Below are 14,153 nucleotides of genomic sequence, written 5' to 3' on the forward strand. Positions count from 1 at the left end.
AATTATAACTATACTAAGAATACTAAGAAGGTACTAATAATTATAATTATAAAATGATAATCAATTAAGAAGGTACACGCTATAAAACTTAAAAAGGCTCTAATAATGATAACTTTTAAAGACATTCATAAATTTGCTCATTAAGGTATTGATAACAAAATAAAAAAAATATTATAAATGAACGATTTAGAAGGGTCTAGTAGTAATAACTATAGAAGGTACCGATAATGATAGCTTATGAAGGTACTAATAAATGTAACTTTAGAACATACTGAAAATTATTACTTAAGCTTATTCCTATAATGGTAACATTAAACGAGACTAAGATAAATTCGAAAATAACAATATGATAATGATAAGTTTATAACAATGATAATATTAATAACTACTAAGAATAACTTGACATGGTACTAATAATTATAATTTTAGAATGTATTAATAATGATCAATTAAGAAGGTAAAACGGATCTGATAATGACAACATTAGAAGGTGCAAATAATAAGTCTAGAAGGTACTAATAGTTATCTCTTTAGCGGGTATTCTAGAAGGTAATAAAATAGATTATCTAGACGGCCCTATTAAATATTCCTTTATAAGTAGTAATAATGATAACTTTAAAAGGTACTGAAAATGGTAAATCTAGATGGTTTTAATTATTACACAGGCCTGCGTTTGAAAAAAAAATTCTGTTCCTGCGGTTTTCTTTAGTGATTCCTAACGAAATTGTTCTCCTAAATTGAAATATGACATTCATTTTGCTCAATCAGGTCTGGTTTTTGAGATACAGCGCACTACTGTTTTTAGAAAAGGGCCATTTTTGAAAAAATCCCTTATTTATATAAAAGTTATTTAATAAATTACAATTACTTGTAATAAAAAAAATACCGACTCAATTCGACTTTCTTTTAATTAATTTTAAACTTACAGACTACTTATGAGCTTACCCAGGAGTGCAAAGAAACTATTTTCCAAGAAAAGAGGTCCTTGATGACCTCCGCTTGTGAAGCGATGTTGGTTCGTCGCGTTTAAGACACCAGCAATAGTCAGCTAACATGTTGATGTCCCAGCGTCCTTGATATCTTGTCTCCATCGTCTTTATGTCTTGGTGAAATCTTTCTCCTTGTTCCTCGCTATAATCTCCACAGTTTGCCGGAAAATAGTCAAGATGTGACTGGAGAAAATGCATTTTTATCGACATGCGAGCTCCCATTTTTTCGAAGCTTTTCATAAGCTCATTTACATGTGAGATATATTCTGAGCTTCTTTTATTTCCCAGAAAACCGTCGATTACTTTACTAAACGCTCGCCATGCTTCTTGTTCACTGGCTTCCATATTGGTGTAAAAATGCTTGTCCTTTAACAGAGTTCTAATTTGGGGACCATCAAATATGCCTGCATGGAGCTTGGCATCACTGATCTGTGGGAATTTTTGCAGTAGATACTTAAAAGCTTGGCCTTCTTTATTCAGTGCTTTGACAAAGTTCTTCATCAGGCCAAGCTTTATATGAAGAGGAGGCAGTAAAACATTTTTGGGAGGGACTAGAGGTTGAGCTACCACATTGTGGCAGCCAATTTGGAATGCCTCTCGAGATGGCCAGTCTTTTTGCTTATAGTGAAGACTATCCGCCCGGCTATCCCATAAGCACATGAAGCATGGATATTTTGTGTAGCCTCCTTGCATCCCAAGAAGAAGGCACACAACCTGAAAGAAAACATATTGATGCATATTGATGTACATGGTTTCTAAGAACTTCTATTTTTTGCATAGGCAATTTTCACTAAGTTTATTAGGGGTAGGGAGAAACTAATATGTGTATAATATCCTTCTGTCATTGGTATTTAGAAACAAACATTCCTTGAAATATTTAACAAGTTCACCACATATTAACCAGTTGTGGTTAGAGTACTTGATTGTATTAATCAATACTTTCATATTTTTGTAGCTTTCTGTTAACTGAACTGAATGGCCAATAGGTACAGATGCCATTTTATTGCCAATATTTAAGAGTACTGCCTTCAAGCTTCTGCTAGAAGAATCAATAAAGAGCCTCCATTCACTTGGTTGGTAAGGAACGCCAAGTGCCTCAATTAAACCTTTTACATCATTGCAATACACCAAAGAGCTGCAAGAATCAACTGCAAAGAACTTTCGAAACTCTTCGTCTCTATTTCTGAACCAAAAGTATGTAGTTTCTTGAGAGAGGAGGTTACTCTCACTAAGACGGGATGCAAGAAGTTGTGCGTTCTCTTTAGAAAGACCAAGATCTCTAGTCAAGTCATTTAATTGACCTTGAGTGAGTGGTCTTGGCAAAGTCATTGTAGACGTAGTTTGATATGTCACTGAAGTGTCAGTGTCATCCACTTCTATATCTTCTATATTGTCTTGTAGCTCAGTATTTTTAGGTGGAGAAGGAACTGGAACTCCTGGACCATGTGGTTGTGGTTTAATGGCAGAAGGAACATCAGGATAGACTACAGTGTGTTTGTTCTTCTTATTGACACCTGAAAAAAAGTTTCGCATACTTAATTTACATACTTTTAATTCACTCGACCCTCGTTTCCACATTTTTATACACATTTTTCATACCAGGTAAATTTACAATTTTTAAATACAATCAATTTTTATATACAATCTAACCACAATTTTTCTACCAGAATAATACACTATTTTTATACACAATTACAATTTTAATAGGCTACCAAAAGATTTGTATAAACATTTCTAGATTTGTCAAGGACTATATTGTTAAAGTAATTATCTCACCTTTAAGATTTGTCATGCAAAAATAGCAGTCTGTAATGTGGTCCTTGCCTTCTCTCCACACCATAGGTACACCAAATGACAAACAGTTCGTTTTGCCCTCACTCCAGCGTCTTAAGGCTATGACACAGGCTTTGCAGCACATATGTGAAGCAAAGTTTTTGTCTTGATCACCTAGCTTTATCGGCTGAAAGAAACCTGCACAGCGAAGCTATAGCGATAATCCCATACCACACTCCTGGTCATATGGCCATTTCCCGAAGGTTGAGTGTGGTTTGAATTTTCCGCCAAAATCATCGGAAATTTAAAATTCCCGGCTCTGTGCAGGCATGCGCATTGTCGACCCCACCTCCCCCTCCCTATCCCCTCCCTTCTTACCCGGCTAGCTCGAGCCGGGCGTCGCGTCACTTAGATCGCGGAAACGGGACGGAGTGGTTAACTCGCTGCCCACATGGGAGCAGGCGGTCCCGTTTCCTGCTGGTTAATCGTCTGTTAGTTTTATCGCTTTCCGCTTGGCTGCTGGTTTGTCCCATTCTTCGACTTTGATTTTATACGAACACAATCCGTCCCCGTCTTCGAGCCGTCCCTGGTAAACAACCCGGGTCCTCTCGGAGGACAGGGGACGTGTCTTATGGTACGGAGTGTGGCGCCCCCCAGGGTCATCAGGCCTCTCGGCAGCGCCATACCTCCGACCATCATCGGTCCTCTATTGCCTCACGGTTTGTATCAGGCCCTAGGTGTAGACTTTGACCATATACGATCGCAATCCGTTCCCGTCTTCAGGCCGTCCGTGGTAAGAACCCGGGCCTCTCGGAAGACAGGGGGACGTGTCTTATGGTACGGAGTGTGGCGCCCCCCAGGGTCATCAGGCCTCTCGGCAGCGCCATACCTCCGACCATCATCGGTCCTCTATTGCCTCACGGTTTGTTTCAGGCCCTAGGCGTAGACTTTGACCATATACGATCGCAATACGTCCGTCTCCAGGCCGTCCGTGGTAAGAACCCGGGCCTCTTTGAAGACAGGGGGACGTGTCTTATGGTACGGAGTGTGGCGCCCCCCAAGGTCATCGGGCCTCTCGGCAGCGCCATACCTCCGACCATCATCGGTCCTCTATTGCCTCACGGTTTGTATCAGGCCCTAGGCGTAGACTTTGACCATATACGATCGCAATACGTCCCCGTCTCCAGGCCGTCCGTGGTAAGAACCCGGGCCTCTTTGAAGACAGGGGGACGTGTCTTATGGTACGGAGTGTGGCGCCCCCCAGGGTCATCAGGCCTCTCGGCAGCCCCAAACCTCCGGTCATCAATGGTCCTCTAATAGCCTCATAGCTTGCTTCGCCAGGCCCTAGGCGTAGATTTTGACCTTATACGATCGTAATCCGTTCCCCATACGTCTTCGGGTCGTCCGCGGTAAGAACCCGGGCCTCTCGGAAGACAGGGGGACGTGTCCTATGGTACGGAGGGGGTGCCCCCGAGGGTCATCAGGCCTCTCGGCAGCCCCATACATCCGACCAATAATGGTCCTCTAACGCCTTAATGGCTCCCTTTGTGAGGCCCTAGGCGTAGACTTTGACCTTTTCCACTCGTAATCCGTTCCCCATACGTCTTCGAGTCGTCCGTGGTAAGAATCCGGGCCCCTTGGAGGACAAGGGGACGTGTCCTATGATACGGAGGGTGACGCCCCGAGGGTCATCAGGCCTCGGCAGCCCCATACCTTCGACCAATAATGGTCCTTTAAGGCCTTATAACTTTCTTTGTCAGGCCCTAGGCGTAGACTTTGACCTTTTCCACTCGTACTCCGTTCCCCATACGTCCTCAAGTCGTCCGTGGTAAGAACCCGGGCCTCTTGGAGGACAAGGGGACGTGTCTTATGATACGGAGGGTGGCTCCCCGAGGATCATCAGGCCTCGGCAGCACCATACCTCCGAGCTTCAATGGTCTTCTAACGCCTCACGGCACCACCCTCCTTCCAGGTTTCTTAAGCAAAAAAAAAAAAAAAAAAAAAGAAGAAAAAAAAAAAAAAATAACCACCCAGCCCTTCTCATGAGCCACAGCCAACCTCTTATCAACTTCACTTGGCTTGAGTTTAAAGATGACTTACCTGATGTTCCACCCCCAAGTAAAACACAAAAGAACTTTAGACTTAGGGAGTCTAGTGTTAGTTAAAATGAGTATAAATTAGTTCAAAGAAACTACAATCATTTAGTGTAATGAGAAGAGGAAAATCAGTTTTAAATAGTACAGTTTAAGTTGGCGCAAAGTGCTAGGTATTACATAAATAAAATGCCTTGACCTTAAAAAAAAAAAAAAAAACACAGGTCGAAATGGACATGACTTCTTCTATTCAACTTAAGCTAATATATAGTCATGATGGTCAAGAATTTTACCATGTTGAAATTAATTTCAACGCTCACTGTAACTCAGATCGAAATGACCATGACTTTTCCTATTCAACTTAAGCTAATCTACAGTCATGATGGTCGAGAATTTTACCATGTTAAAATTAATTTCGACGCGCACTGTGACTCAGGTCGAAATGGACATGACTTTTCCTATTCAACTTAAGCTAATCTATAGTCATGATGGTCAAGAACTTTACCATGTTAAAATTAATTTCAACGCTCACTGTGACTCAGGTCGAAATGACCATGACTTTTCCTATTCAACTTGAGCTAATCTACAGTCATGATGGTCGAGAATTTTACCATGTTAAAATTAATTTCGACGCTCACCGTGACTCAGGTGGAAATGGACATGACTTTTCCTATTCAACTTGAGCTAATCTACAGTCATGATGGTCGAGAATTTTACCATGTTAAAATTAATTTCGACGCTCACTGTGACTTAGGTCGAAATGACCATGACTTTTCCTATTCAACTTAACCTGTAGTCATGATGGTCAAGAATTTTACCATGTTAAATTAATTCAACGCCCACTGTGACTCAGGTCGACATGAACATGACTTTTCCTATTCAACTTAATTTAATCTACAGTCATGATGGTCGAGAATTTTACCATGTTAAAATTAATTTCGACGCTCACTGTGACTTAGGTCGAAATGAACATGACTTTTCCTATTCAACTTAAGCTAATCTGTAGTCATGATGGTCAAGAATTTTACCATGTTAAACTAATTCAACGCCCACTGTGACTCAGGTCGACATGAACATGACTTTTCCTATTCAACTTAATTTAATCTACAGTCATGATGGTCGAGAATTTTACCATGTTAAAATTAATTTCGACGCTCACTGTGACTTAGGTCGAAATGAACATGACTTTTCCTATTCAACTTAAGCTAATCTGTAGTCATGATGGTCAAGAATTTTACCATGTTAAACTAATTCAACGCCCACTGTGACTCAGGTCAACATGAACATGACTTTTCCTATTCAACTTAATTTAATCTAGTCATGATGGTCGAGAATTTTACCATGTTAAAATTAATTTCGACGCTCACTGTGACTTAGGTCGAAATGAACATGACTTTTCCTATTCAACTTAATTTAATCTACAGTCATGATGGTCCAGAATTTTACCATGTTAAAATTTATTTCAACGCTCACTGTGACTCAGTGATGTCACGGCATGATAAGATGACGTCATTATGTGATAAATGGACGTCACCTGTGACGTCACGAGACAATCCTATGGCGCCATGATCAATCCGGTGACGTTACAGTATAATCGCATGATGTCACTAGGTATTAAACATATAGAAGTCCGCTTGTGGGTGATGAGACCTCACAAATTGCCATAGCACACTATTGGATGAAGACGCTCGCCACGGGCTTCGAGGACTTCCCGCGGGAAGACTTGGGGTAAGTTGGATACATACCGAGGGTCCAGGCCCGTCTTCGTGGGAGACGCTCAGGGAACGTCTTCACCCAGGACGAAGCCTCTTGACTAACGCCCACGGACGAGGTCGCTCGGAAACGAACTTGGCCTCGCATACTCCCTTTCGGTTTCTCGCTTACCCCGAGGATCTTCACGAAACTAGTGAGAGTGGTAGGCGTACGTTGGACGGAAGCAAGCGTCTCCACACTCATGTTCCTAGACGGCTAGTTGATGCATTTGCCCACCGGGGAGGGTGCATCGGCCGACATCTCAGTGGCTCTGAGTGTGTTGGCGGACGTGGAGTTCGGGGTGGACTGGGACGGGTCTGCCCTTGCTCCCACACAGAGACTTTATTGGCTCGGGATTGAGTGGGACACAGTCAGCGTCCTTCGGGTGCTCCCCTGCGCCAAAATAGCGTGCTTCTCTCACACGTCCTCCCTCCTTCGGTGGCGGGGGGGGGGGGGGTTGCCTCAACTTCGCGACCCCGCCCCTTCCACTGAGCCGCTTGGGGCGCCGACGGCTGGTACGGGAGGTCGACAGGAGCATACTGCTTCTCCCGCGTGACTTGCCCGGGCCGATACCCTCAGCACTCCACAGGTTGTTGCGTCCCTGGCTTCGGTCAGGGGCCCTACGCCGGTCGCTCTATCCAGGTTTCAAGAGATCTACGTAGTGTAGCAACTACGCCCACAAGTGTTCGAGTCGTTCTCCCTCCGCTACGGCACCCCAGAGGTGGACCTGTTTGCCTCCCCAAACACGACCCAGCTCCCCCTTTACCTCATCTGCATCCAAAGGACACGCACAGGAGGCCCAGACGCCTTCACGGAGGACTGGAACAGCTGGAGGTACGTATTCATTTTCCTCCTCCAGCGACACTAGTCCTCCTGAAGGTGATGCAGACCCTCAGATCCTTCAAGGGTCAGGTCCTCCTGATAGCTCCCTACTGGCCAACCCAGCCGTGGTTCGGGGAGCTAATGAGATGGGGCCCTTCTCCCCTTCTACTGGGGTCAGCCTGCCTAGCCATCAGCCTTACCGCGCCTCTCCAAGCGTCACTCCAACTTGATAATTGGAGTTTCTACGGGGAGCTCTCAGCCAACTCTTCTCTACAGAGGCAGCAGACAAGATGCTCAGAGCTCACCTTCCGTCCTCAGTGCGGCAGTGTGGGTCCTGCTGACGGAGATTCCGGAACTGCCTTCGGAGACGCGCGATGGTGACCATCTCCGCCAGCATGGTCCCGGACTTCCTGACTTGGCTGGCTACCTCCACCAACAGGGCACCGGCGACTATCTTGCCTCACTATACAGCCCTCACTGATCCGCTACGCTTTGGCATGAACATCCGAGTGCCACAGAGGGCGTGAACCCTCCTAATGAAGGGGATCAGCGCCTCGAGAGAGCCGAGACATCAACCGGTCCTGGCCTGGTCCTTGCATCGTGTTCTGCAGTACCTGGCGTTCGAAAGGGCCATTATGGAGGAAGAACACTTCCCTCGACGCGTCGCCTTTCTGTTCGCCTTGACTACGGACTACAGGGCTTCACAGCTGGCGGCAATCACCCGCCACCCGTCCGTCTCCAAACTGGAGGAGGACAGCTCGGCCCTAACCCTCTCTCCATCACCAACATTCCTGGCCAGGAACGGCCGAGCGGACGACATGATCGGCCCTCTCAGAATACAATCCTTCCGGGAGGGAGGACGCCCACATCCACTGCGCCCGGTCCGTGCGTTCGAAGACTACGTGGACCACACGGAAGAGATTTCTGAGGATCATCTCTTCTACAACTCGAAATTTAGGATTCCCCTAACCCCGAGGTCCCGGGCGCACCTGCCCTTCCGCTTTTTGGGAGAGAGCCGACCCGGGCCATGCCCCGCACGCCCACAGCATCAGGGACTTTGTGGCATCGCTGGAGTTTCTCCGCACCCACTCTGTGGAGCGGGTGCGGGACCTAGGGACTGGACATCGACGACTCCCTTGGGGACACGGTGTCTCTACCACTCGGTCGCCCCTGTCCCATGTGTCGCCATGGAAACGGCTCCACCCCTCTCATCTCAAAAAAGTGGAGGGGGCAAAGGGCGACCGAGGAGTGGGGAGGGGCCAGGAACCGTTGAACAGGATACAAATTTCGTATAATTTACGCATTGTGTGAACAGTGCAATGTTGTGCATGTCACATTCTTCGGCGTGGGTACTTGACGTTTCTTTCTCCCCTCTACTGAGTGATAAAATGAATAAGTCTCCCATAGGAAAGACACACGTAATAACGGTTTGATTCAGGCTTCACCTCTCCTCCCACCTGTCCTCGTCTCATGCATAGCTTCGCTGTGCAGGTTTCTTTCAGCCGATAATATTTCTTTGTCGCGGCTCGTGCCGCTTAAATTCTTCTTATCGGCTTAAGAAACCTGCACAGATTTAGGGTCCCTCCCTCCTCCCACAGGCGAAGCCTTCATTTCTCATTGAAGTGACGCGACGCCCGGCTCGAGCTAGCCGGGTAAGAAGGGAGGGGATAGGGAGGGGGAGGTGGGGTCGACAATGCGCATGCCTGCACAGAGCCGGGAATTTTAAATTTCCGATGATTTTGGCGGAAAATTCAAACCACACTCAACCTTCGGGAAATGGCCATATGACCAGGAGTGTGGTATGGGATTATCGCTATAGCTTCGCTGTGCAGGTTTCTTAAGCCGATAAGAAGAATTTAAGCGGCACGAGCCGCGACAAAGAAATATTTTTGGCTGTCTTGAGTTCTATGACCAATAATAACAAGTTTTAGTTCCACGTCATCTGTGGGGAACCAAGAACTGAGTGATACAGGAAAGCGACCGCATGTTACTTTTTTATTCCTTTTACATTGAGACACACAACGAACGTAGGTACGCATCTATTTGTATCACACACACACACACACACACACACACACACACACACACACACACACACACACACACACACACACACACACACACACACACACACACACACACACAGACCTACCCAGAGATCGGCAAATAATGAGCTCTGAGCTCACTGCCGTAGGGTGGTGTCTGGCTGTCTCGAACAGAGGCTGCAGCAGATCCGAGGTGAATACACACACACACACACACACACACCTCAAAACGAACAAACCAAAGACAGAAAAAAGAAAAATCGAGAAAGAAGAAAATTAAAATTGGCCTATACTAACATTGACGGATTTTTCAGGTCTGAACGAACTCAATGATTACCTGCTAGAAGAAAAACCAGCCATAATGGGAATTGTAGAGACTAAACTAAGAGGTTAAATAGCATCCATCTATAAAAGATAGGGACAAGAAACAGGGAGGAGGAATCATGTTCTTGGCCAAGAAAGACTAAAACGTGACAAAAATTGCGGAGGGCAAAGGTAATGTTGAACTGATCATGATAAAAGTCGAAGACAAGAATATGAAATGTAGAAAATTTGTGGTGACCTGTGTGCTCCCGAAAACGAACGCTTGGAAAGAGATCGAACATACAAAAATGCTAAAGATACAAGGAAATCACTAAATGAGATACTAATGGGCAGGGGGAATCTGGTAATTATGGGGGACTTCAATTGCAAATAAATTTGTTGGGAAAACATGATAGTGCGAGGAGGAGACGACTTATGGGGTATTGTACTGCTGGACATGACCATGGAATACACAATGACCCAATGGGTAAGTGAAAACACCAGATACAGAAGCAATGAAGAGCCGTCGAAACTAGATTTAACATTTACAATAGAACCTAAAATTGTGGACAAAATCAATTACATGACATATTATTAGTGCACATTGAAGTCATCATTAATAGTAACTTCTAAACATGGCATTATTAGTATTATTTATTCATAGAACGGTCTAACTTTGTCATTATTAGTATGTTCTAAACTTGTCTAATAAGTTCAAATTAAATTTATATCTGAGAGCACCTTCTAAACTTATAATTGTGAGTATATTCTAAATTATTAATACGCATTAAAGTTACTATTAATAGTACCTTCTAAATTTGTCATTATTAGGAGACATTAAGTTTTTCCTTAGTGGTACCTTGTGAGTTTGTCATTATTAGTATATTCTAGACATGTAGACACTAAAGTTATAATCAATACTGTATTCTAAACTTCTCACTATTAATATAATCAGTACTTGCCATTGTTAGTATATTCTAAACTTTTCATTATTATTACACATTAAATTTTTCATTAATAGTACCTTCTAAACTTCTCAATGTTAGTATATTCTAAACATGTCATTATTAGTATATTATAAATTTGTCATTTTAGAATACCTTATGGCTATCAGTAATAGTTCTTTCTAAACCTGTTACTATTTGCATATTCTAAACTTATCATTAGTAGACAAGAAACTTTCATTATTAAAAAGTTGACATTATCATTATATTATAAACATTTCATTAATAATACAAATTAAAGTTTTTGTTATTAGTACCTTCTAAACTTATCATTATTGGTATATTCTAAAATTCTCATTATTAGCAGTGCCTTCTGAACCTATGTATTAGTATATTCTAAGCTTGTCATTTTTAGAACACATTAGATTTATTATTAATACTACATTCTAAACTTGTCATTATTAGTATATTATAAAATTTCCATTATTACAATATTCGTTCGTATATTCATTTTGTTAAAGTTATCATAAATATTTCCTACTAAACTTGTCATCATTAGTATATTCTAAACATATCATTATAAGCACACATTAAAGTTGTTATTAATACTGTAGTATATTTTAAACTATTCATTATTAGCCAAAATTAAAGTTACCTTTTATATGTCCTTAATCTAAACTTGTAAATGTCTTTATATCTATATATGTCATTATCTAAACATATCATTATTTTAGACATAATTTTTAGTATATTCTAAGCTCGTCATTTATAGTACACACTAAAAAACAATTAATAGTACCTTCTAAACTTGTCATTATTAGTGTATTCTAAACTTGCTATTACGCGTATATCAAAAACCTTAAATTATTAGCATATACTAATCTTGTCATTATTAGTATATTCTAAACATGACATTATTAGTATATTCTCCACTTGTCATTATTAATACATATTAGAGTTAAGCTTGTCATTATTTGTATGTTCTAAACTTGCCATTATTAGTACACATTAAATTTATCATCAACAACACTTTTCTAAACTTGTCATTATTCGTATATTCTAAACATATCTTCTTTGGTATGTTCTAAACTTGTCATTATTAGTACGCATTAAAGTTATCATTATTAGGAACTAAACTTATCACTATCAGTATCCTCCAAAGTTGTCATTTTTCTAAACTTGTCATTATTTGTATATTCTAAACTTGTGAGTATTAGTATACATGTTATTGTTAGTATATTCAAAACTTATCATTATTAGTACACATTACAGTAATCATTAATTATAACTTCTAATTTTGCTATTCTTAGTGTTTTCTAAAATTTGCATTATTAATATATTTCAAGCATGTCATTACTACACATTAGCGTTATCATTTTAACCTTCTAAACTTGCGATTATTACAATATTCTAGACTTGTGAGTATTAGTCCACATTAAAGTTATCATTAATAGTGCCTTCTAAACTTGTCATTATTAGTATATTCTAAACTTGTCATTGAAATTTACCTTTAAACTTGTCATTATTAGTATATCATTATTAGTGAATATCAAAATTATCCTTAGCAGTACCTTGTAAACTTATTTTAGTATATTCTAAACTTGTCATTATTAACATTATATTCTAAACTTATTATCGTTAGTATATTCTAAACACATTATTAGTATATTCTAAACTAGTGACTATTGGTACACATTAAAGTTATTATCAAAAGAACCATCAAAACTTGTTATAATTAGTATGTTCGAAACTTGTCTTTATCAACCCATATTAAAGTTATCATTAGTATATACTAAAATTGTCGTTATAAGTACACATTAAAGTTATCATTAATAGTACCTTATAAACTTGTCGTTAGTAATACATTCTATACTTGTCATTAAAGTTATAACTAATGGTATGTTCTAAAATTGTCATTAATCGTATATTCTAAACTTTTATTATGATCAGAACATTATAAAGTTTTCATTGATAGTGCCTTTTCAATTTATATTCTAAACTTGTCAGTGTTGGTAAAATCTAAAATCATCATTATTAGTAAATGTTAAAGTTATCATTAATAGTATCTTCTAAACCTGTCATTATTGGAGTATTCTAGACTTGTCATTATCAGTATAGTCTAAACTTATCATTATTACTACACATTAAACATATCATTAATAGTATCTTTAAACTTGTCATTATCATTTATCATTTATAGTACTTTCTAAACTTCTCATTATTGGTATATTCTAAACATGTCAATTACAAAGGATTACAAAGGCGGAGCATGCCGACAGGTGACCTTTTGATCCATATCTAGGTCGGATGCAAAAAAAAAATCATATTAATAATAAAATAATAAATAAAAACTATAATAATGTAAATAACAAATAAAATACATAAATAAATGCATAGGTATAGTTAAAATAATAAACAAACAGGTAAATAGTAAATAATAATAAATTGACATGTAACTAATAATAAAGGAAAATCAGACAGACAAATTATAACAAAACAAAAACAAATAATATAAGATAAATTATAATCATTACAGCATCTTACTTAGGTATTTATCTAAATGATTCTTAAAGCTTCGAACTGAACTACATTGCACTACCTGTGCAGGAAGTTTATTCCATTCATTAACTATACGGTTGGCAAAGTTGTTTCTACCTACTTCCAAAGTGAATCTATTTCCGGACAGTTTGAGACCATTGTTTCTTGTCTGATTCTCATTCAATGTGAAAATTTTGTCACTTTTGATGTTGTCAATTCCCTTTAAAATCTTAAAGACCTGTATCAAGTCACCTCTGAGTCTACGCTTTTTTAGGGAAAACAGATTCATGTGCTTTAGTCGATTTTCGTATGATTTATTTTTGATATTTGGAATCAGTTTTGTGGCTCGCCGTTGTACTTTTTCCAGTCTGTCAATGTCTTTAATGAGATTCGGTGACCATACGGAAACAGCATATTCCAAATGTGGACGAACTAACGATTTATATAGCTTGTTAATTAGTGATGGACTTTTGAAATCAAAAGATCGCGCAATCAGTCCTAGAATCTTATTTGCTTTCTCAGAGGCTGAAATACACTGCTTGGATGATTTGAGGTCGTTACTGATAATTACGCCGAGATCTTTTTCACTATCCACTTTTGTTAACGAATTTCCAAATAACTTGTAATCGTACTTACTGTTATTTTTACCTATGTGCATTACCTTGCATTTACTTGTGTTAAATTTCATTAGCCACTTTTCAGACCATTGCTGTAATTGATCTAAATCTTCTTGAATATCTAATTGGTTTGAGTGATCTAAGCATGTCTTCATTGGTATACTCTAAACTTATTATTAGTATATTCTAAACACGTCATCATTAGCTCACATTAAATGTATCCTTAATAGGACATTCTAAACATATCATGACAAGTCCATTTTGAACTTTGCAATAT

The sequence above is a fragment of the Oratosquilla oratoria genome, unplaced genomic scaffold (genome assembly GCF_046742065.1).
Source record: "Oratosquilla oratoria isolate Oo_2021 unplaced genomic scaffold, ASM4674206v1 SCAFFOLD54, whole genome shotgun sequence".
Lineage (NCBI taxonomy): Eukaryota > Metazoa > Arthropoda > Malacostraca > Stomatopoda > Squillidae > Oratosquilla > Oratosquilla oratoria.